Source organism: Triticum dicoccoides, chromosome 3B (genome assembly GCF_002162155.2).
Source record: "Triticum dicoccoides isolate Atlit2015 ecotype Zavitan chromosome 3B, WEW_v2.0, whole genome shotgun sequence".
Classification (NCBI taxonomy): domain Eukaryota; kingdom Viridiplantae; phylum Streptophyta; class Magnoliopsida; order Poales; family Poaceae; genus Triticum; species Triticum dicoccoides.
The window spans coordinates 49023591-49050224 of NC_041385.1; the positions used below are offsets into that span (position 1 = coordinate 49023591).

Consider the following 26634-nt stretch of genomic DNA (forward strand, 5'->3'; position numbering starts at 1 on the left):
CGGCTTGACTTTTCGCCTGTCAATGCGGGCCAAGGAGCACTTTTCCTCGCGCCAGAGACCCCGAGCACCCCCTAGTGCGCCGGGTTCGGCCTGCGAGCACCGGGCATAAAAACGGGCCGAGCCGGCGAAATTCGACGTCCTCGGGGCCCGACGGGGCCATTTTTTCAGCGCCGGCGCAAATAAATCACCGGGGGAGGCCATCCTGGGGGCGCTGCTGGAGATGCTCTTATTGGGAATGGACGCGTGAAGCTTGCATGCACGCGCACCTTCACCGGTGCTCTTTAGCCGACAGCTACATACGTATTTATACCCCATGCTGCTCGCTCCATTTCTCATCAAGTAGCTCCATCAACCGCTCATGTACCTCACTTAGACACCAAGAAGAGTAAAATGGATGCCCAGAACAAGGAGGTCACTGCCCTGGTGGAGAAGATCACCTGCCTCCACGCCGCCTTCGCCAAGCTGCCGTCCCTTAGCCCATCCCCAGCCGTCGACGCGCTCTTCACCGAGCTGGTCACCGCGTGCGTCCCCCGGAGCCCCGTGGGCGTGCCCAAGCTGGGCCTGGAGGCGCAGGAGATGCGCGAGGGCCTGATCCGCCTCTGCTTCCGAGGCCGAGGGGAAGCTGGAGGCGCACTACTTCGACATGCTCGCGGCCTTCGACAACCTGCTGGACCACCTCGGTGTGTTCCCCTATGTTGAGTATCATTGTTAGATTGGACACATTGGATAGACTAGTGAATATTCTGGCTTGCCTTGTACTCCAAGATGACAATGTACTCCTATATATATGCCCACGAGGCTCAAGCAATACATGAACAATTCCACCAATCCTCTCTCTCCCTTCTACATGGTATCAGTTTCCGGGTTGTAAACCCTAGCCGCCACCGCTTCCGCACCCGTGCGCCGCCCCTGGGGCGGTCGCCCTCCATGACCGCCGCCGGGGGCCGCGCCGCCCGTACCTAGGGTTCGTCCGCCGGTCATGTTGACTGGCTGCCCTAGAGAGTCTTTTCCCCGAGCCCTTGCTCCGGGGTTTTCTCTCTCTCGCCGGTCATCTTGATCGGCGGTTTCTTTTTGGTTTTTCCAATCTAATCTTGATCGGTTTGCATCGCCCACCGCCGCTGTCGACCCCGTGCGCCTCTACTCCAACCCCGGCACGATCGACCAGATTCTTCACCGCCCAGCGGCCTCGTGTGCCGTCCGCGCGTCTGCCGCCGGTCGCCCTGACCAGGCGGCCTCGCGTCATGCGGCGGCCCTTCACCGCCGCCGTTCGCGCTCTGGCCCGCCCGTCGATCTACGTTGGCCGTCACCACCCTGCTCCGATCGGGACTCCTGCATCATCTGACCCGGCGGCCTCGCACCATGCGGCGGCCAATCATAGCCGCCCTGCCGCCCGCCATCGCCGGCTTCATCTCGGACTCCGCCACCACCCCGTTTCCACCGAGCGGCGTCCCCGACCTCACGCGCGATCGGATTGATCACCCGCCCGCCGCCGCGATCCGCCTCATCTACGCCGTGCGACCGACCTGGCCCGTCGGTTGCGCGCGCCTCCGCATGCCCCGTGAAGACCGTCCTGAGTTCAACGCGCCCCACTGCCGATCAAGCAACGGGTTGCCGCTGCGTCGCCCCATCGGGCCGCAGCGCCACCGCCCCGTGGTTTTTCTCCCGGCTGCACCGACCTGTGTCACCACTGTGTCGCCCCTTCGGGCCGTAGTGCCGTGGCCCGCAGTCTACCGCCGCCCGGAGGCCGTCCGCTCTAGGCTGTCCCCGTGGCTGCGCTGACCCTCGCGCCGCCGCTGTGTCGCCCCGTCAGGCCATAGCGAGCATGGCACGCGGTCCACGCCGCCGTCCCAAGGCCGTCCCCGCGGTTGCACCGACCCGCGCTCCGCCGCTGCGCCGCCCCTTCAGGTTGTAGCACCGCGGCGCGCGGTCCCTATGACCGTCCCGAGGTATTTTGCCATCGCCATGACCTGCCCGCAGCCACTGTGTCGCCCCTTTGGGCCATAGCGCCACGGCCCACGGTCCACCGCCGTCGCTGCGCGTCGACTTCTCGTGGTATGCACCGCACCGCCTCCCTTGGCGCGGGAACACCATTGTTCGTGCCGGTCTTCGTCACATTGTTGGCTTCTCCTCGCCTACTTCGAGCACCACCGCCGCGCTCCTAACTTAGCAGCCGCCGCCATCAAGCTGCCGCCGCCGCTCTTCTTCGGTCGCCGCCGCTGCTACCTCCGTAGCTGACACCGTCGCCCGTCCACCTCCCTTCATCTTCATCCAGCACCAGCCTGTCGCCAGCGTCGCCGTCATCTACCCCGACCACTTCATCTACTCCGACAACCGCGGGCGACATTGGCCCCGTGCCGATTGGCACCGCAACCGTCGTCGAGTCCTTCTCTGCTGGCCTCTCCGACTTCTTCGACATGGCATATAGCTCGTGCAGGTCCCAGTCTACGCATGCCCGGTGCTGGCAACACCGCCACGTGTCTTCGTCCACGACGTGTCCCCACACTACTAGGGAAAACCTTATACACAGAATCTTAGCAGTAGCGCGGTTCAAAAAGAGGTGCTACTGCTACTTAGCAGTAGAGATCCTCAGAAAAGCGCGCTGCTGATGAAAATTTAGCAGTAGCACCTGATGGATAAACTGCGCTGCTACAAAAATGTACTGACAGAACCCAACAACTTTAGTTTACCAGCAGCACGGTGGCGCGATGCGCGCTACTGCTAAAGCAATAGTAGTAGCGCGCTTTTTTGTCACGTCGTTGCTGCTAATTTTGAAATTGTCCTCACAGTTGGCCCGTTTAGCAGTAGCGCGTGTTTTTAAATCGCGCTGCTACTAAACCCTTAGCAGTAGCGCTCTTTTCCTCCCGCGCTACTGCTAAGGTGCAGCACCCCACCACCTTTTCCCCACCCGTCCTCCCCTCCCCTCACCCATCTCCTCTCCTCCCTTTCCCCTACCTCCCACATCCTCCCTCTCTCACTCTTCTTCTTCCTCAAGACTTCTCCCCCATTACTATCCCTCTTCTACCTACCTTTCTCTCTCGTCATTACTCCTAGCTAACTACACCACCTCCATTAATGCATCTCCTTTATCTTTTTCCTTCCCTCCACTAGTTGAAGTTGTCTCCTCCCAAATTAGCTAGCTAGGTAGATGTAGCATTTATTCAAGTGACCTATTTGCCCCCTAACTAGATCTATCTTTGTCAAGAAGAGCTTTGTGCACTTTTGATCTCCCTACATCATCATCTCCACCGTGTGCTCGATCTCGAGATAGAGGTGATTAAAATTTCATGCTTTTGCAAAATGGAAATATGTGTATGTGTGTGTGATATGATAATTGGGCAATATTATGGAAATTGTGTGTGTGGCATGAGTTGACGCCAAATTGTGCTTTTGAGTTGCCTATGTTTTGCAGAAATGTCGATTTATTTCCGTTTCGGCGAATTCCGGGCAAACTCTAGATCTATATATGTCCTATTTTTAGGGAAGGTCATGCCGAATTCTTGTATGACTTTGATGCATGCACGCATTTTTATAATAAATTTGTTTTTTATTACCGTGCAAACGTTCATGATGGTCAGTGGAACGATGGTGGACAGGTGGTTCCGGTCGGCGGTGCAGGACATGAAAGAAAATAACCGGACAGAGGTTTTATGTCCGTGTTGAAAATGCAAAGGAATAGTTTGGCTCGACCCCTATGACGATGGTCGTGTCGAAGAGCACCTGCTCATGACTAGTTTCATGGATGGCTATACTCGGTGGATAATTGAAGATGAGGATGACGATGTTGAGGACGCCGACGGGGCAGGCAATGATGACACAGGGCAAGACGAAGAGATGATCAATAATGGCGGCGGGGAAGAGGCCGGACATGGCGGCGGAGAAGGGTCCGGACATGGCAGAGGAGAAGGGGCCAGACATGGCGGCAAAGAGAACAACGTGGACTCCACGCAGCAGAGTTCGTCGGTACTAAGTTCAATCGTGTGGGACCCTCATGTTCAAGCATTGCTTCGCAAGGAGACGAGTACTAAGAGAGATGCTTCTAGAAAGGAGGATAAGCTGGAGCAACTGGTGGTAGACTCGAACACTCCATTGTATGATGGTTGCAATCCTAAGGTGGCCCGCTTGAGTTTCACGCTCCAACTCCTGAAGACGAAGGCCAAAAACAAATGGACCGACACTAGCCTTGATGAGCATCTCAAGTACCTAAAGGATGTTCTTCCCGCGGGGACTCTATGTCCTACTAGTGTTGATGAGGCCAAGAAGACCGTGTGCCCTCTTGATCTGCCACACGTTAGATACCATGCATGCATCAAATATTGCATAATTTATCGGAAGGAGCACGCGGGAAAAACCAAGCTGTCCGGTGTGCAATGCTTCTCAATACAAGAAGGCTGGGAAGAAATTTCCCCAAAAAGTTGTATGGTACTTACCGATCACTCCCCGTCTCCAACGGTATTTTGTAGATCCCAAGGAAGCAAAGCTAATGCGCTGGCACGCGGAGAGGAAGAAGCCCGACGATGGAGATGATCCGAAGCTGAGACACATCAAGGATGGAAGCAAGTGGAGAGCATTGAACAAGTTCTATTGGCATTTCGAATGTGATGTAAGGAACATCGTGCTCAGCGCGTGTACCGATGGCATGAATCCGTTTGGCAACCAGAACATAAACCATAGCACATGGCCCGTGTTTTTATGGATGTACAATCTCCCCCTGGTTGTGCATGAAATCGAAGTACATTCACATGAGCATGCTTATTCAAGGGCCAAAACAACCAGGAAATAATATTAATTTGTATCTGGGGCTACTTCAAGAGGAGTTAGACACGTTATGGCAAACACCGGCCAAGACATGGGACGCCAGCAAAGGCGAGTATTTCTACATTAGAGACGCGTTGATCACGATGGTGCATGACTATCTCGGTTACGGATATGTCGCAGGCCAGGTGTGCCATGGATATTGCGGATGCACGCGGTGCATGGATGATACGACGTCTCAGCAGCTAACGTCAAGGAAAGATGCCGGGTCTGGGAAAATCGTGTACATGGGGCATCGAAGATGGCTTGAACAGGACGACTCATGGAGAAACCATGGAGATCTATTCAATGGTCACGCTGAGCATCGAGGACCTCCACGTAAGCGGAGCAATGCCGAAATCGATGAGCTTTTGAAAAACTGGAAGGAGTGCCCAGTGCCAGGAAAGACAATGAGAAAGGCGCCGGAGCCACTGCTGAAGGTATGAAAGACGAGGTCTGTGTTCTGAGACTTGGAGTACTGGCACAAACTCGCTACACCTCATTGCCTTGATCAAATGCATATCTGTAAGAATGTCCTTGAGAGCTTGCTCGCAACACTGATGAACATGCCAGATAAGACCAAGGATGGGCCGAAGGCAAGAAAAGACTTGCAAGATTTGAAAATCAGGGAAGATCTGCACACATGCCGCCCCGTAAAATGTCAGACAAGACAGAGACGGAGACAAGGCACGGGAGAAGAAGGGCAACAAAATAAAGAAAGAGGATTATTGCCCCCTTTCTTGCTTCACCTTAAGTCAGGCTGAGATCGATCAATTCTTTAAGTGCCTTACCGGAGTCAAAGTTAGTTCCGGTTACTGTGGCAAGATAAGCAGATATCTAGACACAGACAAGAAAAGGTTCAGTGGGATGAAGTCCCATGACTGTCGTGTGATGATGACGCAGATACTACCTCTTGGCCTTAGAGGGATAATGGACAAGCATGTCCGTGACACGCTTATTAGACTCTGCAACTTTTTCGACGTCATCTCTCAAAAGTCGATCAGTGTGAAGCAGCTCCGAAGGTTACAGGAAGAGATCGTTGTGATACTGAATGAGCTTGAGATGTACTTCCCGCCCGTGTTCTTTGACGTGATGGTGCATCTATGTGTCCATATTGTGGACGACATAATAGACCTGGGGCCGTCATTTCTGCACAGCATGCTGCCGTTTGAGAGGATGGATGGGATCATCAAAGGATTCGTTCTTAAATGTCCCGTCCAGATGGTAGCATCATCCAGGGCTATCTGACACAAGAGTGCATCTCTTTCTGCGAGAATTTTCTATATGGCACAGACCTGCAGCCGCCTGGTGTTAGTGTTGGTTTGCTCTTTAACAAGCACGATGGGAGGCTCAAAGGAGAAGGTCACTCCAACGGTCGTAGGGAACTGCACGTGGCATACTCAGATCGACGCAGCGACTTTGACAGAGCAAACTTGGTAGTGCTATAACACCTAGATGAGGTAGATCCTTTCGTGGCACTTCACAAAGAAATTATCGCAAAGAAGTATCATGACCGGGGGGGTATGCAGGACGGACGCCGAAGTTACTAGAGAGCACAACTCCACTTTCCTGCATTGGTTCAAAGAGCATATTATTGCTAATCCCCCGGAGGAGGGATCTAAGGACGGATTGCTCATATATGCCTTAGCACATGGCCCATCGCCAACCTCGTAACATATCAGGCATACGATATCAACGGATACACGTTCTACACGGAGGCTAAAGATATGGACAGTGATGATCAGAACTGAGGGGCGACGATGGAATGCATGATCGGCAGCGACAACGACGCAACTAAAAGATTTTACGGAAGGGTCGAGGAGATCTGGGAGCTTGACTACGCTAGATTGCACAACACAACGATGTTCCGTGTCAGATGGGCTAAGAATGTCGAAAGAGAAAATCGGAATTTCACTACCATGACTATACCCGATACAAAGAGCGCTACCGTGAACGCTATCGCAAAAAATGAGCCATGTGTACACGCTAAGCACGTGACACAATGCTTCTTCATAACCGACCCGCGCAATCCCAGCCGTGTTGTCGTGAGGAGAGGGAAAAGGAACATCATTGGAATGGATGGAGTCGCCAACGAGGAAGACTACGATCAGTACGACAACCCAATGAGGGAAGAAGATGATGATGATGAAGTATATGTCAAAATAAGAATCAGCACTACATTACCTAAGAAAAATCGTACTCCATGGAAAAGGCAAAGTCACAATGAGGGGCTCAATTATTCTTCAACGAACAAGAAGGGAAAGAAGCTGACTCAACAGCGAAAACATCAACGTTGAGGAACCGTATGTTATCCGTCAAATGATGTTATATATATATATATTATATATATATATATATATATATATATGTTCATATTTTGTATACACACTTAGCCATTATTATGCATGGGTCCAATGATGTAATATATATGTTCCTATTTTGTATACATATTTATAACCCTCAAATGATGAAATATATATCGCCTTCCCTTCGTTCACTGCACTCAGAAAAAAAGAAAAGTGAGAGAAAATAAAGGAAAATAAAAAGGAAAACTGGTAATAGTAGTAGCGGTTTACTGAAAAAGAGCTACAACTAGTCAAGGTATCAGCAGCGGTTTCCGTATAAAACCGCTATACCTGCTTGTAATAGTAGTAGCGCGTTTGGTCTAAACACGCTACTGCTACGTCCACTTAGCCCAAAATCCTCACTCTCTCTGCTTCATCCTGCCTCTTTTCCCCCAAATCCCCACTCTCTCTTCCCCCATCGTACCGCCGCGCCCAGGCGCTCGCCCCCGACCCGGCGCTCGCCCCCAACCCCGGCGCTCGCTCCCGACTCAGACGCGCCACACCTCCCTCCTCTGCTTCCTCCCCTCCCAACCTCGGCCGTCGTCGGGCCTGCCTCCTCGCCCCTGCACCCTCTGTAAACCCCCCTCTCTCTCTACTAGCTAGGGTTCTTTGGTTAATTTATGTAAGTTTTAGTTAGGGCAGTAGGTTAATTAGGTTATCTATTTAGTTATGAATTTAGCTAGGTTTTAAAATAGGACAAAAATTTAGGGTTAAGCAATTGTAGTCAAAAGAAAAGGCAGCATTTAAGCAATTGTCCAAATCAACATCCCTTGTTAAAGCAAATTTAGGTAGGCGGAATCTAGGTAGGTTGAATTTATATGCAAATTTGAACTGGACATGTGATATGTGGACATGTCATGTTTTGGACATGTCATGTTTGGAATTTGGACATGTCATTTGGACATGTGATGTTTTGGTTCAATTTTGGTAAATGATCCGATTGGCCTATGTTACGCCAGAATGTTGACTCATTTCCGTTCCAGTGAATTTCAGGCACTCGATATGTCCATTTTTTAGCAAAGGTCATGCCGAAATTTTTCGTGAATTTTGGCATGATTTGTGCTAGATAGTAGGCATATCGAGTGCTGGCACATAGATTTCTTTTTTATGTCATTTCTCATTTTTTTCATACTTTTGAAATAAACGAGGAGACTTAATCATAGGAAACATGTCAAACAACGAAGAAACTGGGCCTTCTGACCAAGATGCAGACGACATAGATTATGAGGGTGAACAAGAGTACCTCGACTATTTGATTGCTAAGCAAGGTTTGCAGGTCGGCCTCGATGATGGTACTGACGCCGACATCGACACCGACGGCGCCGGCACCGATGGCGGCGCCGAGACCGGCGGGGAAGGTACCGGTGGGGAAGATACCGGCGGGGAAGGTACCAGCGCCGATGCCGCTACCGAAAAGAAGAAGCATAAGAAGCAGAGGATATGGAAACCTAACAAACTAGGGATTGGACGATAGTGATAAAAAAGATGGCACCTGGCAAGTTTGAGCCATTAGAGCTGGAAGAACCTCACTAGTGCTATGGGAACCAAGTAGGATGCTTCCTACGGGAATGTGCGAGCATCAATAACGAGGACTTAAGGAGTAAAGAACATTTGACGCAGTTGCTCCTGACGAAGTTGCACAAGAGATTCAAGTTCCCCGACTGGGATGATAACATAGAACAATTGTGGGATGATCCGAAGATGAAAAAGATTAACAGTCACGCCATGGGCATGTTCAACAATGATTTCGCCTCCTGGAAAGGGAGGGTGAAACGTGCTATTGAGGCTGAGGAACCCCTGTCCAAGATTCTGGAGGAAAATCCGACACTTACGGAAGAGGAGTTCGAAAAGTTCAAGGACACTTGTGCTACCGAGGCAGCCAAGGCTAAGGCTACGAAATTCAAGAGCCTTCAGCAAAGGAACACGGGGAAGCATCGCCTCGGAAGCCGTGGCTACCTCGGTAAAAGGCCCATATGGGATAAGGAGGACCCGGAACATGAAGCCGCGGGTATCCCAGACCCCTTCGCGAAGTAGACCAACCCCTTGGAGCGTGACTTCATCAGGGCCCGCTATAAGTGGGACAAGGAAAAAAGGTTTTTTACATGGACCCGATCACGAGGAAATTGATTAGACTACTGGTAATTATTCTTTTACCACCTTGCATTTAGCTCCATATCTAGTCGACTACACATTCCTAAACGGTTCACGCTCCTTCTGCAGGAGAAGCAACACCATCTTGCAGCCGAAAGCCCTACTTCTCCGATGAGGCCCAAGTGGGACACCCCTCTCAACCGGGCCTTGAACGAACTTAAGGGACTCCCTTTGGGCCAACGGCCGCAATATGGTCGTGTGCACGGCGCTGGAGACGGCGCCACGTGGAAGGTGTTTTACACGAGGGCCCGGAGGCCAAGAAGCAGAAAAAGAAGTTTAGTCAGGCGGACATCGATGCGAAGGTGAAGCTTGCAGTCGAGAAAAAAGCAGCTGAGGATGCGGAAAAAACTGCCAAGGAGAAAAATGAGTTGCTACAGCAGACAGTCAATGCAGCTGTAACTGCCTGCCGAAATGATTTCGCTACTAACTTGGTTCCAGCTATCATCAACTGGACGAAGGAAAATCCAGACAAGACGGTACATGATTTCCCGATGCCCAGTTTCGTCGGGAGCAACTCCATGAACAACAACAACACCGCACCATCACTTGCTCATGCAACCGGGCCTCCTCTCGCAGTCGCTCCCGCTCATAGCAGCCCATCCTCAGTCTCTGGCGTGCTAGGTGGGCCTTCGTCTTTGGCTGAGCTCGACGCATATATATAGAATATTCCATTTTCGTTGCCTTTCGGATGTTCTACGCCACAGACATATGTGTTTGCAGGGCGAAGAAACCCCGTGCACCATACTCTACTTGATCAAAGGCCAGAAGGTGGACGTGCGAAAGGGGATGATAAGAACCCCTTGCAACCCATGTTCCACAACCAGCTGATCCCCGCTGGGCACTTCAGGGTTAGCTTGTGCAGTGTGAAATCAGGGCATAAGGCTTTGCCTCCTCCAGTACAGCATGTGGGAGAGGACGACGAGATCCCGCCGCAGATTGGAAGCTGCAAGGGTTGGGTGCTGCTATGGCCGAAGAATCTTATTCGTCTGGAGCCGACCGAGAGCACACCAATAACCACACATCAACAAGCATGTGCGGAGACCACCACCCCGCCTACGCAATTACCAGCTCCTGTAGTGCCGAGTGAGAGTGGTGGACGACGTGATGAAGGGGGTGCAATAGTACTGGCTGATGTAATCGGTCCTGTAGAACAGAGAATGGATGATGAGACAAAGGTCGACCCTATGGGTTTCCTCAATACAAACGCGTATGACTGTGACATAGATATGATGAGTCAACCATATGACGTATCAGGCTATCAGCATGCTAATGAGGATATGGATGATATGCCCGGGCAGGAAGGTCGTTGGAAGGATTGCAAAAAGTCTCTCTTCATGAATTCCTCACAGGACACGCCTGAAGATGCCGCCTCAACACATGCTCAACTAGCCAGGGGTCGTACAGTGCTTAGCCCGGGAACCATGGGGTAGGGGTTAAGGAAGGGTCTGGAAGGTGTTCCCAAGAAAAAGGAGAGGAAGAGATCGGGGAAGATAACTGCCTCCAAACAGGCCAGAGCACATAGCAGGCAGACGATGGATTCTGAAGAGCGTGTACCCGTGAAAGGTGCGGCCATGTTCCATCTCACGGGCGAGCCGATGCTACCGCCGAAACCGCGGGGAGGCACTATCAGGGAATCTCAGGAGACTGCACGACCATGTGCTGTCGACTGAGAAAAGCCTACTAGCCTCAAAGGATCAAGGATATCCGACATACGCGGCTCGTGTGCCTGAGGGGAAGTGCTACGTCAACACACGGCCCGCGGAGGTGTTCTTCCTGCGGTTTGACCATATCTTTGAGATGTTTCTGACAAGGTGGCTCAATTTTACAATCGTCCGCCTTTTTGCGCTACATATGAGCTCCGTCATGAAGAGTGAAGAAGTCTCGCAAATCTATGTGGCGGATCCGTACTACATGCACGAGTCTTTCTTGAGTCTCGGCAACTTTGAGCGTGAAACTGCTAGGGACTACCTCCAAAACTTCATGGTACAGAATAAGGACCAGGAAATTGTCCTCCTGCCTTATCATCCAAAGTAAGTTAGTTCCGGACAACCCTTTCGTACATTTCAATCATTCCTTCTCGCTCACATGGAGAATAATTTGAGGTATCTTTTCCCCGCAGCAATGGGCGCGCCGTCCTTATCGTTCTTTACCCGCGAGTCTCCCACGCCCTGTATTTTGACCCTTCCGGGGACTATGATAAAAAGGACTACACCCACATAATGAATATTCTAGATGATGCTCTCCAAGGCTTCAGCATTAGAGGTGGCCACAAAGGAATAAAGGAACAAAGGAAGAAGAAGGTGGGTTTCGCGCCTAAAACTAACTTCTCCTGCATCCATGTCCCAAAACCAAGCAAGAAGGATGGATTCTACATTGTCCATCTCATGATTGAGTTCAGCACGAATCACCAAAAGCTTCGCATGACAAGCAGAAATGATGATCATATCCACAAGTGGCTAGAATCTCATGGAGAAGTGGATTATAAACTTAGAGATGACTTCTTTCGCATCCAAAGGGACATTGCGACGATCATCATGAAAGAAGTCGTCGATGAGAAGGGGATGTTCCACCACGGCCCTATATCGCAAGCTGACGTCCGAACTCGAATAGGCATACAACGTCTAGAACTCACGCCGTTCAAGAAGCTAGGGTCCATCCTCGATGATATGTAAGGATGGAACTTCTAGTGGTTTATGATGCCGGTGATAATGATATGTGTCGGTTGAACTTGTATACTTTCTGTAGCTATGAAACTTTGTGATGTCCACGGTCCCTACCGAACTGCGTAATGCTACTTTGTTAGTTTGCGTACGGTGACCTGCGTACCTCTAGTTAATTAGTTTGCGTACTGTATGTTGCATCTAGTTGCTAACCCATTCTTTTTCGTGTTGCTCTAGTATATTTTGTTGCATATGATTGTACATCCTTTTCACGAAGATGCATCTCTAACAGGTACCTAGTTTCTTGATGGCGAGATGGCAGTGCTATGTCGTGTACAAAGGGAAGGTATCGGGGGTGTACAACGAGTGGCAGGAGTGTTAGGCGCAAGTGAGTGGGGTCTCGGGCGCCAGCCATAAAGGCTTCAAAAGCAGACAAGAAGGAGAAGCTAGTTCCTTGAGGTTCACGCTAGCGCGAGAGAGGACTCGTAACCGCCGCCTCATGTACTGCATAGTTCCGTTATCACTCATAGTGATAGCTCTTCTCGCGTATACCATTGTTTAGATGGATGGCGTTGTAGTTGCAAGTATTCAAGACTTGCATGTATCGCTATTTTTGAGATGATGATGAGATACCACTTTGTGTTGGATGATGATTATGATGAGACTATTTGTATGTATATGCTATGATTACATTTGTGGTCTCGCAGCCATTTGCATGTGTATCATGATGACATTTGTATGTGCTAAAGATTCTTGTATAAAGCCTGTTCAAATACAAAACAAATATGCAGTTTTTTTTCAAAAACTACTGAAATTAGCAGTAGCGAGTGGAGAAAAGTTAGCAGTAGCGTGATAGTAGCAGTAGCGCCTACAGGTAAAGCGCGCTAGAGCTATTAGCAGTAGCGAGCATCCACGCTGCTGCTACACTTGTATAGCAGTAGCACGGGGGCGCACACGCTGGTGCTATGGATTAGCTGTAGCGCCTTATTAGTAGCGTCGGACCCCGCGCTACTGATATACCTAGAACCCGCGCTGCTGCTAGGCTTTTTCCTAGTAGTGCCAGGCCTGGCAAGCCTGGTGTGGCGCTTCGTCAACTTCATCTTCGTCCGTCTATGCATACCCGGTGCTGGCAACACTGACGGGTGCCTTCGTCTACGATGTGTCACCGGGGTTGGCAATCCCGGCGCGACGTGTCGTCAACATCATCTACTTCCTGGCGCACCACTACTTCGACACCACTGTGCCCATGACTAACCTGGCGCCTCCTTGCGCCCACGGCTCCACGACGACTTCCTCAACACCGGCTACCCCGACTCGACATCGAACACGGCATTTGTCGGTGTCAAAACCGGTGGATCTCGGGTAGGGGGTCCCAAACTGTGCGTCTCGGCGGATGGTAACAGGAGACAAGGGACACGATGTTTTACCTAGGTTCGGGCCCTCTTGATGGAGGTAAAACCCTACGTCCTGCTTGATTGATATTGATGATGTGGGTATTACAAGAGTAGATCTACCACGAGATCAAGGATGCTAAACCCTAGAAGCTAGCCTATGGTATGATTGTTGTTCGTCCTATGGACTAAAGCCATCCGGTTTATATAGACATCGGAGAGGGCTAGGGTTACACAAAGTCGGTTACAATGGTAGGAGATCTACATATCCATATCGCCAAGCTTGCCTTCCGCGCCAAGGAATGTCCCCTCCGGACACGGGACGAAGTCTTCAATCTTGTATCTTCATAGTCTTGGAGTCCGGCCGATGATGATAGTTCGGCTATCCGGACACCCCCTAGTCCAGGACTCCCTCAGTAGCCCCCGAACCAGGCTTCAATGACGACTAGTCCGACATGTATATTGTCTTTGGCGTTTGCAAGGCGGGTTCTCCTCCATATTCCATGTGTTTGCCGAATAGTGTCCGGCTTCCTCATAAATGTTGCGCTCCTTGGCTTCTACGTCCAATAATGGCCCTCTTCCACGTGTCGTACGAATGCGAAAAGCCAGGGTATTATTACGTTTTACCCCCTAGCTGCGCGAATAAGCTGCCTATAAGAGAGGCGAGAATCTAGATCCGAATCACACCATCCTCCTTCTGCAAGTACTCATCGAAGCGCATCTGACAAAAATCCACTCCAACATGGACAGTCGACGCGGCTCCTCTCCCAGTCCTCAGCCAGGAGATTGGAGGAGATGTTCAGTCCCGCATAGCAAGTTAGTGACGCTCCAAGCAGAGGGATACCTTCCCCCAGCCTTTATGGTTCCGGTTCGAGCCGGACTGGCCACATAACAAGGGTGGGAAGCAGGCGGAGAGCGTTCCCAATCCCTCCAAAGGAGAGCGGGTATGCTTCGTCCCCTACCAAATAAGGGGATCGGATTTCCCATACATCCGTTTCTCCGGGGGCTCCTGGAGTTCTATGGACTCCAACTTCACCACCTCACACCTACCTCCATCTTGCACATAGCGGGCTTTGTAGCTCTTTGCGAGCTGTTCTTGGGCATCGAGCCCCATTTTGCGCTGTGGAAGAGATTGTTTTGCCTCGTACCCCGTTCTCACGAGGGGTCGATATATCAAGTGGGCGGAGCCGAAATATGGCACATCGCCGGGACCGGATATCTATCCGGAACCCCAAAGAAGGCCTCCGAAGACTGGCCTTCGATGTGGTTCTATATGGAAGACGCCCCGCTGCCGGATCCAGTTCGGATTGGCCTCCCGGAGTTTAGCAACTCTCCTCTGAAGAAACACCCGAGTTGGCGCCCGCGGAGCCCTCAACGGGAAGATGATAGGAGCGTCCAATATCTGATGGGCCGGATAAGGTTACTGGCCCATTCCGGATTGACCATGATTGGAGTCATGACCACATGCATTATGCGAGGGGTGCAGCTGCTCCAATATAGGGGCCACCCCATGTGGGATTTCAATGGGGAGAATGACGCCACCCGTCATGGCCGCAAGGGGCCGGGATCGACCGACGATCTGGTGAAGATCCTGTCCGGCTTGTACAAGGGGGAGAAGGAGGACTTCCTCCGCATGAGTCCATTGAATGGATTCTCCATGAATAACCCTCGGAGCTGGGTAAGCGGACGGTTATATATCCGATCCGTGCTTTCAAAGTTAAGTGTCTTACTTTATGATTTTGACGCAGGAACTACGCCGGGATGTGGAGGGCATACAAAGCCCGACTCCACAACCCGAGGATCCGGGAAGATCCCTTGATCCGGCCTCCGTTGAGGATCCGGACATAATGGTGGAACTGATTGACGGGGTGTTCCACCAACTCAGCATAGACAATGCTCTAGTCGCCATTACGGTTGACTACCCCGGTTTATCTCCGGCTTCCCAGGTGAGTACGACCGAAGTCCTGACACCATTACTCTTTTAATGCTTATTTCTGACCACCGTGTACCAATGGTGCTTCGCAGGAGGTGCCTTTACGATGGGAAGCCGAGCTCGCGGCGACTGACCAACCAGGGTCAGTGCGGCCCAGCAGACGGAAGAGGAGTGTGGCACGAATCGAAACGTGCCGCAAAGGTATGGCGCACCATTGTCTTTAAGGGAAAGACTCCTGGGAGGTATATTAATGCTCATGATTCTTCCAGGAGAAAGAGCGCTCACCGGACTGTGCCCGGAGAGGTTGCCAACCAAGCCTCCGCCAGCCAGGCTCCAACACCTGGTCCGGAGGGGGAGGCGAGCACAAGGCGCGAGCCGAATGCTCCTCCAACGGAGGATGCCGACAGGTTGTCCGCCACCAGGTCTGAGGTGGAAAGCGCCATGAATCACAGGAGCCGTCGGACAGTTCTTCGTGACGCGTGTTTCTCCCCAGAGGCGTTGAATGCCTTTAATGCGGGAGACGCGCACCTCCGTGCTGCTCAAGATGGTTTAACCAGAGCCACGGAGCAGTATGTGAAAGACATACGGGTGAGGAATTTTAATAGTTATATATGCCAGTAGCCCCCGAGACTTAAAATAGTTAAACTAACTGATTTAAAGATCATTTGTTATGCAGGATCTTACAGAGAAGAATACCCACCTGTCCCAGGAGCTCCAAGAATGCAAGGCCCAACTTGAGGCCGCACTAGCCACTGCCGGGGGAGCCACAGAGACCCCCTCTGGTAATACATATTTCGAAAAGATAAGTAGTTTATGAAGTGCGGCGTGTGCGTTTAGTCTGACAATAATATTGCAGAGGGTGCCGGACTAGATCCGGACAAGCAACATCTGCTGCTCCAGCTGAAGGCCAGCGAGAAGGTGCTTATGAGGGTGCAGCAGGAGAGGAACAAACTCCAAGATGCCAACACCCAGCTGGGCGAAAAACTAAAAGATGTTCGGGTCCAGCTGTCTAACTCCGTAAAGGAGAATCGGCGGCTTCGTCACGGCATTTACAGTAAGTGCTTGAGCAAACTCTTTTGAAAAGAAGAGTTCGGCGAGGAAGTCGATTGACAGAAATGTGTCTGTAGGTGTGCTCACGGGTCGTCCGGTAGAGGAAATGCCTGGTTCCCTGGCTGACCTTCTTCCCGAGCTGCTGCAACTGCACGAACATGTTCGGCAGGCGATGAGCAGCGTCGTTCAGGCCTTATGGCCTTCCGTCTCCGTACCCGAGGGTCTTGGAGGGCTTGCTGAGAAGCTTCAGGGAGTACAACAACGCTTCCGTCTGTGGAAGATATCGGCCTACCGTCAAGGCGCCAGGGAGGCCTAGGCCATGGTGAAGACGCGGTACACGAAGGCTGATCCAAACCACATGGCCGAGGTCGGACCTGTGGGGCCCGATGGGAAGGAGATCCCTGTGAGCTTGATGTACGGCCAAGTAGAGTTGGCCGCGAAATATTCCCAACGGGACTGTAAACTAGACAGCCTGTTAGATGGGATTGAAGAGGAGTACAATCAGTCAGTCTGACGATGTAATTTAAAATGACATGTAAAATGCCTTCTAGCCGGATTGTAGATCGTTTGTCTTTGCGGACCTTTTCGCTTCAACCTCGGGACCCAACAGTCAGGAGTGTGTCCGAATACCCTCACGGTTATACAAAAACCGGGGCATGCATGGAGACTAGGCGTAGGGGTCATAAGTGCTTTATCAGACAAGTGCCCAACTAGCTATGTTATATTACATGGTTAGTAAGAAACATCTTCCAGGGAGAATAGTTCCGTTAGGGGTTCCTTTCCCTGGGAGGCATGCCCTAAAGTGCATGTCCGGACTGCGAAAAGAGCAGAAAAAGCATCTGGGGGCAGATAAATAAATAAGTAATAAATCATCTTTCAAGTCACCGACCGAATATTCCCTTAAGAACGCTAGCCTTCGGCTTCACCCAGTCTGAGGTACACATCCGGCTGACCCGGCAGTAACAATCGCAGAGGTGCTCCCTTTACCTCCTAGCCGAACAATCGGGAACGTAGGGGTAAGCACAGGAGCCAGGCAACCCAGCTTGGCCAAAACTTAAGTCATATCGATGCATATAATGGTGAGGAAAAGGTACATGCGGAAGCATGACACATGTGTTGGGCATGAAGCCAATATAAATAAGCTTTTGTTAAAGAAGCCCCCAGGTATAACGAGTGCGAGTAGCACATCAAGTGTGTGCGAACAATGCGCAGATCAGCCTTCAAAGGCTTTTACTGAAAGAGGGAGGAAAAAGGAGGGAAACAAAATACAGCGAAAAAATATGAAAGGTGGATGGAGGAAGGAGACGAACTCTGAGTCCGGCGCTAGGCGTAGAATCTTCGGAGACGGGCTGCGTTCCATGGGTTCGGCTCGAGTCGGTTGTCAGATGCGTTGCGTAGACGGTATGCACCGCCGGTAAGGACTTGGTCGATGATGAAGGGACCTTCCCATTTGGGCTTAAGTTTGTCCTTTTTCTTATCCGGCAGGCGTAGAACTAGCTCGCCAACATTGTAAGTTTTGGCCCGTACTTTTCTGCTTTGATATCTTCGAGCCTGCTGCTAATAGAATGCGGAACGGGATTTTGCCACGTTGCGCTCCTCCTCTAAGGCGTCCAAACTGTCCTGCCGATCCAACTCGGCTTCCCTTTCATCGTACATGCGCACGCGAGGTGAGTCATGAATTATATCGCAGGGCAAAACTGCCTCTGTGCCGTATACCATAAAAAATGGTGCGAATCCGGTAGTGCGGTTTGGCGTGGTCCGCAGCCCCCAGAGTACGGAGTCGAGCTCCTCTACCCAGTGCGTGTTAGATTCCGCGAGGGACCGCACTAATCTGGGTTTAATGCCGCTCATGATTAGACCATTTGCTTGTTCGACTTGACCGTTAGTTTGAGGGTGATAGACTGAAGCGTAGTCGAGCTTGATGCCCATGTTTTTGCACCAGAGTTTAACCTCGTCGGCCGTGAACTTCGTGCCGTTATCAGTGATGATGCTGTGGGGGACGCCAAAACGGTGTACTACCCCGGATATGAAGAGTATCACAGGTCCGGATTCTGCTGTTTTAACCGGCTTGGCCTCTATCCATTTGGTGAATTTGTCCACCATGACCAATAAGTATTTTTGCTTGTGGGTTCCCCCTTTAAGGGGTCCAACCATGTCAAGCCCCCAGACCGCGAACGGCCAAGCGATGGGTATAGTTTTGAGGGCGGTGGGTGGCATGTGGCTTTGATTAGCAAAGAGCTGGCAACCGACGCATCGTTGGACTAAGTCCCGAGCATCTGCCCGGGCTATCGGCCAATAAAATCCTGTACGGAAGGCCTTGCCTACAAGGGCCCGGGCTGCGGCGTGGTGCCCGCTGAGTCCGGCGTGAATTTCAGCCAGGAGATCTCGCCCTCCCTCTTCGGAGATACACCTTTGAAGGACTCCGGTTGTGCTTTTCTTATAAAGTTCTCCCTCATGGACCTTGTATGCTTTAGATCGCCGAATTATGCAGCGGGCCTCATTTTGGTCTTCGGGAAGTTCCTGCTTAATTAAGTAGGCTAGGAATGGTTCCGTCCATGGGGCAATTACTGCCATTATTTCGTGGGCTGAAGGTGTTATTTCATTGGCTGAGCCACCGAATGTGTCAGAATGTTCCCTATTGGGTGGTGCAGTTGGTTCCGGGTTGTTATTTCCAGACTCCTCTTCCCATAATACGGATGGCTTAAAGAGCCGCTCCAGGAAGATGTTTGGAGGGACGGCGTCCAGTTTTGCGCCAATGCGTGCCAACACGTCTGCTGCCTGGTTATTATCCCGGGCTATATGGTGGAATTCGAGTCCTTCGAACCGAGCTGACATTTTTAGGACGGTGTTATGGCAGGCTGCCATTTTTGGATCCTTGGCGTCAAAGTCTCCATTTACTTGGGATATTGCGAGGTTTGAATCCCCGCACACCTCTAGGCGTTGAATACCCATGGAGATTGCCATCCGGAGACCATGTAAAAGGGCCTCATATTCGGCTGCGTTGTTGGAGTGAGTGTACATTATTTGAAGTACGTATTGGACTGTGTCTCCGGTTGGGGACGTCAAGACGACGCCAGCCCCAAGCCGGCCAACATTTTGGAGCCGTCGAAATGCATGATCCAATTGGAGTATGCGCCGTACTCTTTAGGGAGTTCGGCTTCGGTCCATTCGGCGATGAAGTCAGCCAAAACTTGCGACTTTATAGCTCGCCGTGGTTTGTAGGTTATGTCAAATGGTAGGAGCTCAATGGCCCATTTTGCAATCCTGCCCATCGCGTCGCGGTTGTTTATAATGTCGTTGAGAGGTACTTCGGAGGCCACTGTTATGGAACACTCTTGAAAGTAGTGTCGCAGCTTCCGGGATGCCATAAACACCGCGTACGCTATCTTTTGATAATGTGGGTACATGGACTTGCATGGAGTTAAGACAGTGGATACGTAGTACACTGGGTTTAGAAGAGGGAATTTGTGCCCTTCTGTTTCTTGTTCGATGACGAGTACCGCGCTGACAACTTGATGTGTTGCTGCGATATATAATAACATCGGTTCGCCCAGGTTGGGCGCGGCCAGGACCGGATTTGTTGCCAAAATGGCCTTAATTTCTTCGAGTCCGGCCGTGGCAGCATCCGTCCATTCGAAGTGTTCGGTGCGCCGGAGGAGGCGATAGAGGGGCAGTGCCTTTTCTCCCAAACGGGAGATGAAGCGGCTTAGAGCCGCCACGCATCCAGTTAGTTTTCCGGATCTTGGCTGGGTTTGCTTCAATTCCTCTACCGGATACAATGAAGCCCAAGAGCTTTCCGGCTGGTACGCCGAAAACACATTTTTTCGGGTTGAGCTTAATGTCATATGCTCGGAGGTTGTCGAATGTAAGCCTCAAATCGTCTACTAGAGTTGCGACGTGTTTGATCTTAATGACCACATCGTCTACGTATGCCTCCACTGTTTTGCCTATCTGGGTAGCCAGACATGTCTGAATCATGCGCTGATATGTTGCACCGGCGTTTTTGAGTCCGAAGGGCATTGTGTTGAAGCAGAATGGTCCGTATGGAGTAATGAATGCCGTTGCGGCCTGGTCTTTTTCCGCCATCTTGATTTGATGGTATCCGGAGTATGCGTCGAGGAAGCACAATGAATCGTGCCCTACGGTAGCATCGACGATTTGGTCGATGCAGGGGAGGGGGAAAGGGTCCTTTGGACAGGCCTTGTTAAGGTCTTTGAAATCGACACAAAGGCGCCAGGATTTGTCCTTTTTTGGTACCATTACCAGGTTTGCTAGCCAGTCCGGATGTTTTATATCTCTGATGAATCCAGCTTCTAAGAGTTTGGCTAGCTCCTCTCCCATTTCCTGCCTTTTGGGTTCGGAAAATCGCCGAAGAGCCTGTTTGACTGGCTTGAATCCCTTTAGGATATTTAGGCTGTGTTCTGCCAGCCTGCGTGGGATTCCTGGCATATCTGAAGGGTGCCAGGCAAAAATGTCCCAATTTTCCCGAAGGAATTCTCGTAGTGCGGCTTCTACGTCAGGGTTTAATTGTGCCCTGATGGATGCCGTCTTTGTGGGGTCCGTTGGATGGACCTGGAATTTGACTATTTCGTCTGCTGGTTTAAAAGAGGTGGACTTAGATCTCTTATCGAGTATCACATCGTCCCTATCCACCGTGGAGCGCAGCGCAGTGAGTTCTTCTGCCGCTAGGGCTTCGGATAGTGCCTCTAGGGCTAGTGCGGCTGTCTTATTTTCAGCGCAGAGTGCTATATCTGGATCACTGACAAGAGTGATGATTCCATTGGGCCCAGGCATTTTAAGCTTCATGTACCTGTAATGGGGTATAGCTTGGAAAATTGTGAATGCCTCTCGCCCTAACAAGGCGTGATATCCGCTACCGAACGGGGCCACTTGGAACGTGACCTCCTCGGACCTGTAATTGTCCGGTGAGCCGAACACTACATCTAGTGTGATTTTTCCTGTGCAGCCTACTTCCCGACTAGGGATTATTCCTCTAAAGGTTGTGCTGCTTCGCTCAATGCGGCTCCAGTCAATTTCCATTTTTTGGAGGGTTTCCTCGTAGATGAGGTTTAATCCGCTGCCGCCATCCATGAGTACCTTGGTAAGACGAAAGCCGTCCACTATCAGACTGAGGACCAATGCGGCTGGTGCTCGGGCTGTTCGGAATTTAGGTTCGTCGCTGGCATTGAAGGTGATAGCCGCGTCGCTCCATGGATTTGTTGTTGCTACTTGGTAGACTTCGGCCAGGCTGCAGATTGTTCGTTTCCGCATATTATTTGATGCGAAAGTCTCGAAGACTGTTAATACCGTACTGGTACTGTTGGGCTGGTTACCCGGGGCTAGAAAACCTTCGCAACTTTTGGCCACCTGCCGTAGTATCCAACATGCTCGAAGACTATGTGTTGGAGTGGCGCCCTCTGTACTATGGATTTTACAGGGTCCGTTGAGTCATCCCTCCAGTACGGTTCCGTGCCCTTTAGGTTTTTTTTTGCTTTTTGGGTTTTAACCCAGGTGCTTGAGTATGACGCACCCTTTTATTTCGAACTAGGGTTATGTTCAGGGCCGGATTGTCCCAAAACTTGGTTTTGGTTTTCCAGGCACTCTCCATCGCACAGTATTTTTGTACTATGGTCGCCAGGTCGGCGAAGCGTGTAACTTCGCGACGACTTATGGCGTTCATGATTCCCTTGTCCGTGCAATTGTTGCAGAAAATTGAGATTGCGCTTTCCTCATGGCAGTCCTTTATCCTGTCCATAACCAGGAGGAATCTGGCCCAGTAATGATGTACTGTTTCATCGGGCTCTTGCCGTATTTGAGATAGATCGCTTATGTTTGGGTGGGCGGGTGGAATTAAATTCGGAGCCCCGCCCAATCTGAGGCTCAAAGGCCGAGACGTTTCCGGATTTGAAAGCTTGGATTGCCGGATGTTATCCAACAAATCTGGTCCGATGTCTAACTTTAGGTTCAGTACTTGATTGACGTACGTCCCTCCGCGGGAATCCGGCATGGAGGGATCGGGAATCCGGACATAACTGGTCTTTAACATAGAAGAAGAGTCGCCGCGTTGTTCCTCTACCACAACAACGTGGTGGATAGCCTGGGGAGAGTTAATTTCTCTCAGATCGGTTTTAAGCCCAATCTGATCGTAGTCTGTAGCGACTCCCAGGGCGGCGATGCGATCCAAGAGCTTATTTACGGAGGAGAGCTCCATCGGATCTAGCTGCTCGGTGAATTCTGAGTTGACGTGAAGATCGCTTTTGATGACCTGAGAGGTCATTGTCAGAGCAGTGGCCGAATAGGCGGTCATAAGAAAACCGCCTAGCCGGATAGTTTGGCCGGTGGCCAAAGCTCCCTTGACGACGGCGCCGTCTTTAAAGACGGGAAAAGGCATCCCTCCTGATTGCGACGACACAGAGGAACTCTCAATGAAAGCACCAATGTCAGTGTCAAAACCGGCGGATCTCGGGTAGGGGGTCCCGAACTGTGCGTCTAGGCGGATGGTAACAGGAGACAAGGGACACGATGTTTTACCCAGGTTCGGGCCCTCTTGATGGAGGTAAAACCCTACGTCCTGCTTGATTGATATTGATGATGTGGGTATTACAAGAGTAGATCTACCACGAGATCAAGGAGGCTAAACCCTAGAAGCTAGCCTATGGTATGATTGTTGTTCGTCCTATGGACTAAAGCCATCCGGTTTATATAGACACCGGAGAGGGCTAGGGTTACACAAAGTCGGTTACAATGATAGGAGATCTACATATCCGTATCGTCAAGCTTGCCTTCCACGCCAAGGAAAGTCCCCTCCGGACACGGGACGAAGTCTTCAATCTTGTATCTTCATAGTCTTGGAGTCCGACCGATGATGATAGTTCGGCTATCCGGACACCCCCTAGTCCAGGACTCCCTCAGCATTCTTTGCACGCCTACCTCGATCACGGCTACACCACCATACGCACTCAGCTACATCGACAAATGGCACAAAGGGCTACCGCCTTGCTTGAGCAACCTTGCCGGCTTCCACTCCAGCCACGACTTTCGCGATGCGTCGACCGTTACGTCTGTGGGGAGGTGTCCGTCAGCTTGCCTTCGGATTCTTCTCCAGTCTCATCGTCTGCGTTGCTACCGTTGTGACTGCGGGGGATGTTGTGTACCATTGTTAGATTGAAAACATAGGATAGACTAGGAAATATTCTGGCTTGCCTTGTACTCCAAGATGAGCATGTACTCCTATATATATGCCCACGAGGCTCAAGCAATACATGAACAATTCCACCAATCCTCTCTCTCCCTTCTACACCCTACTACAGCAACTACGTCAACCTCAGCAAGCTCGAGTACGAGCTCCTGGCATGCTACGTGCCCGGCGGCATAGCCCCGGCCCGTGTTGCCTTCATCGGCTCCGGCCCTCTCCCGTTCAGCTCCTTCGTCCTGGCTATGCGCCACCTGCCGACACCATGTTCGACAACTACGGCCTGTGCGGTGCGGCCAACGAGCGCGCCAGCAAGCTGTTCCATGCGGACACGGATGTGGGCGCCCGCATGTCGTTCCACACGGCCGATGTAGCGGACCTCACCGATGAGCTTGCCACGTACGGCGTCGTCTTCCTGGCGGCGCTCGTTGGCATGGCCGCCGAGGACAAGGCCAAGGTGATCGCGCACCTCGGCGCACACATCACAGACGGGGCGGCCATCGTTGTGCGCAACGCGCACGGAGCACACGGGTTCCCGTATCCAATCGTCGACCGCCACGACCGATCGTCGACCCCCAAGACATCGGTCGTGGCGGATTCGAGGTGCTGGCTGTGTGCCATCCCGACGACGACGTGGTGAACTCCGTCATTATTGCACAGAAGACCAAGGACGTGCATGCCAGTGGACTTCGCAGCGGGCGTGCCGGTGATGGAAAGTATGCGCGTGGCACGGTGCCGGTGGTCAGCCCGCTGTGCAGGTTTGGCAAGATGGTGGCCGACGTGAACCAGAAGAGAGAGGAGTTTGCCAAGGCCGAAGTGGCTTTTTGATCGATCATCGCGATGGAACGAATGGACGTGTGCATGTGTGGTCGTCACCCATACCTCACTTCGCTTGCAATCATACGTGGTAATTATCCTTCTGCCACTTATTATTAGCTTATACTAATATGCATTTAAAATTGGGAGCGCCTAAAACTCATTTAGATGAAATATATTTTGGTCTCATTCACCTGATATGTATAAGCTGACGTGGCGCTAGTTTTCCCACGTCATCGTTTTCTGGTCAGCCTTTCTTTCCTCCGTCTCGCGGCCATGCATTGCTTCTATACTAGGTTGTCTCGTTTTCCTTTGTTGGCCAGGCCTAGTACGGTGTTAGCTTTGTTTTTTTTTTCTTTTGAGAATTCAGTTGTGGGCTATTCGTTGCTTGTTGTGGACTTGTTTCCTAGTGGTTGTGTGTATTGCAGGAAAAAAAAGAATAATAAGACAACTCAGCGTTTTTAGTTTGGTATTAGATTTTAAGCTAAAACTAAAACATACTAAAAAAGATGAGCACTACCCGGAAAAACACAAAAAACAATAATAATTAATAAAACAGTTAAAAACCTAAAATGAAAGATTTTGCTGGTTGCGATCACATTATACGTCTTGCAGTTGCGTTGGGGTGTGATGGGTTGCAGTTGCACTCGGGTTTGGGCGGTTGCAATTACTACAAAAAAACTAAAATGAAACACTTGCTGGCGCTGACAACCCTCCCCCGACCCCCGGTTGCGGTCACATTATACATGTTGCAGTTGCGCTTGAGTGTGATGAGTTGCAGTTGCACTCAGGTTGGGGCGGTTGCAACTACTACAAAAAAATATAAGAAAAAGAAACAAAACATTCTTCCTGCCGACAACCCTTGCTTCGACCCCGGTTGCCTTGACTTGCGATTGTGCTTGGGGTATGATGAGTTGCAGTTGATAACTCGGAGGTTTGGGCGACTGCAACTACTACAAAAAAAAGACTTTGCCGACGCCGATAACCCCCCCCCCCCCGACACCTAGTTGCGGTCACATTATACGTCATGCAGTTGCGTTGGGGTGTGTTGAGCTGCAGTTGCAGTCGGGTTGGGGCAACTTCAACTACCAGAAAAATATTATTTAAAAAAGAAAAACTTCGCTGGCACTGACAACCCACCCCTTGACCCCCGGTTGCGGTCCCATTATATGTGTTGCAGTTGTGCTTGGGTGTAATCAGTTGTAGTTGCACTCAAGGATGGGCGGTTTCAACTACTACAAAAAAAACTAAAATGAAAGACTTATCGGCGCCGACAACCCTCCCCCCGACCCCCAGTTGCGGTCACATTATACATGTTGCAGTTGCGCTTGGGTGTGATGAGTTGCAGTTACAGCTGGGTTGGGGCGGTTGCAACTACTACAAAAAGTGTAACAAAAAGAAACAAACATTGTTGCCGCCGACAACCCTTGCCCTGGCCCCGATTGCCTTGACTTGAAATTGCGCTTGGGGTATGCTGAGTTGCAGTTGAAAAACTCGGGGGTTTGGGCGAGTTGCAAGTGGCATGCGGGCACCCCACAGTTGCGAGTCGATGGTTGACTTGCAACTAGGACAATTACAAAACTATAAAATAATTTTTTTTGCAACTGGGGGTCCTCAACAAAACACACACCCCCTAGTTGCGAGTCGATGGTTGACATGCAACTGGGGACCCCTTGACAAAAAGGCACACACACATTCCTTATTTGCGAGTTGATGGGCGGCTTGCAACGGGAGGCCATGACAGCGCGCGCACACACACACACATCCTTAGTTGCAAGTTTGATGAGCGGCTTGCAACTAGGGGCCAAGACAAAACACACACACACACATGACCCCCCCTAGTTGCGAGTTCATGGTCAACTTGCAACTGGTGGCCACGAATAAACACACACACACCCTAGTTGCAAGTCGACGGTCAACTTGCAACTGGGGGTCCTCAACAAAACACACACACCCTAGTTGCGAGTCGATGCTCGGCTTGCAACTGGAGGCCACGACAACAAACACACACACACACACACACACACACACACACACACACACACACCTAATTACGAGTCAATGGTCAACATGCAACTGGGGGTCCTCAACAAACACACACCTCCTAGTTGTGAGTTGATGTTCAACAACAACTGGGGACCCTTGACAAAAAAGACACCCCCCTAGTTGCGAGTCGGTTATCGACATGCAACTAGGGATCATCTACACACACAACCTTAGTTGTGAGTCGATGAGTGGCTTGCAGCTAGGGGCCATGACAAAACACACACACCCACCCATCCACACACACACCTCCCCCCAGTTG

The 26634-nt window shown here is 51.0% G+C and overlaps 1 pseudogene; it reads left to right on the top strand.

Annotated features, from left to right (window-relative positions):
- Window positions 1-390: 390 nt before the first annotated feature.
- On the top strand, window positions 391-24341 carry LOC119274629 (annotated as a pseudogene).
- Window positions 24342-26634: the final 2293 nt, after the last annotated feature.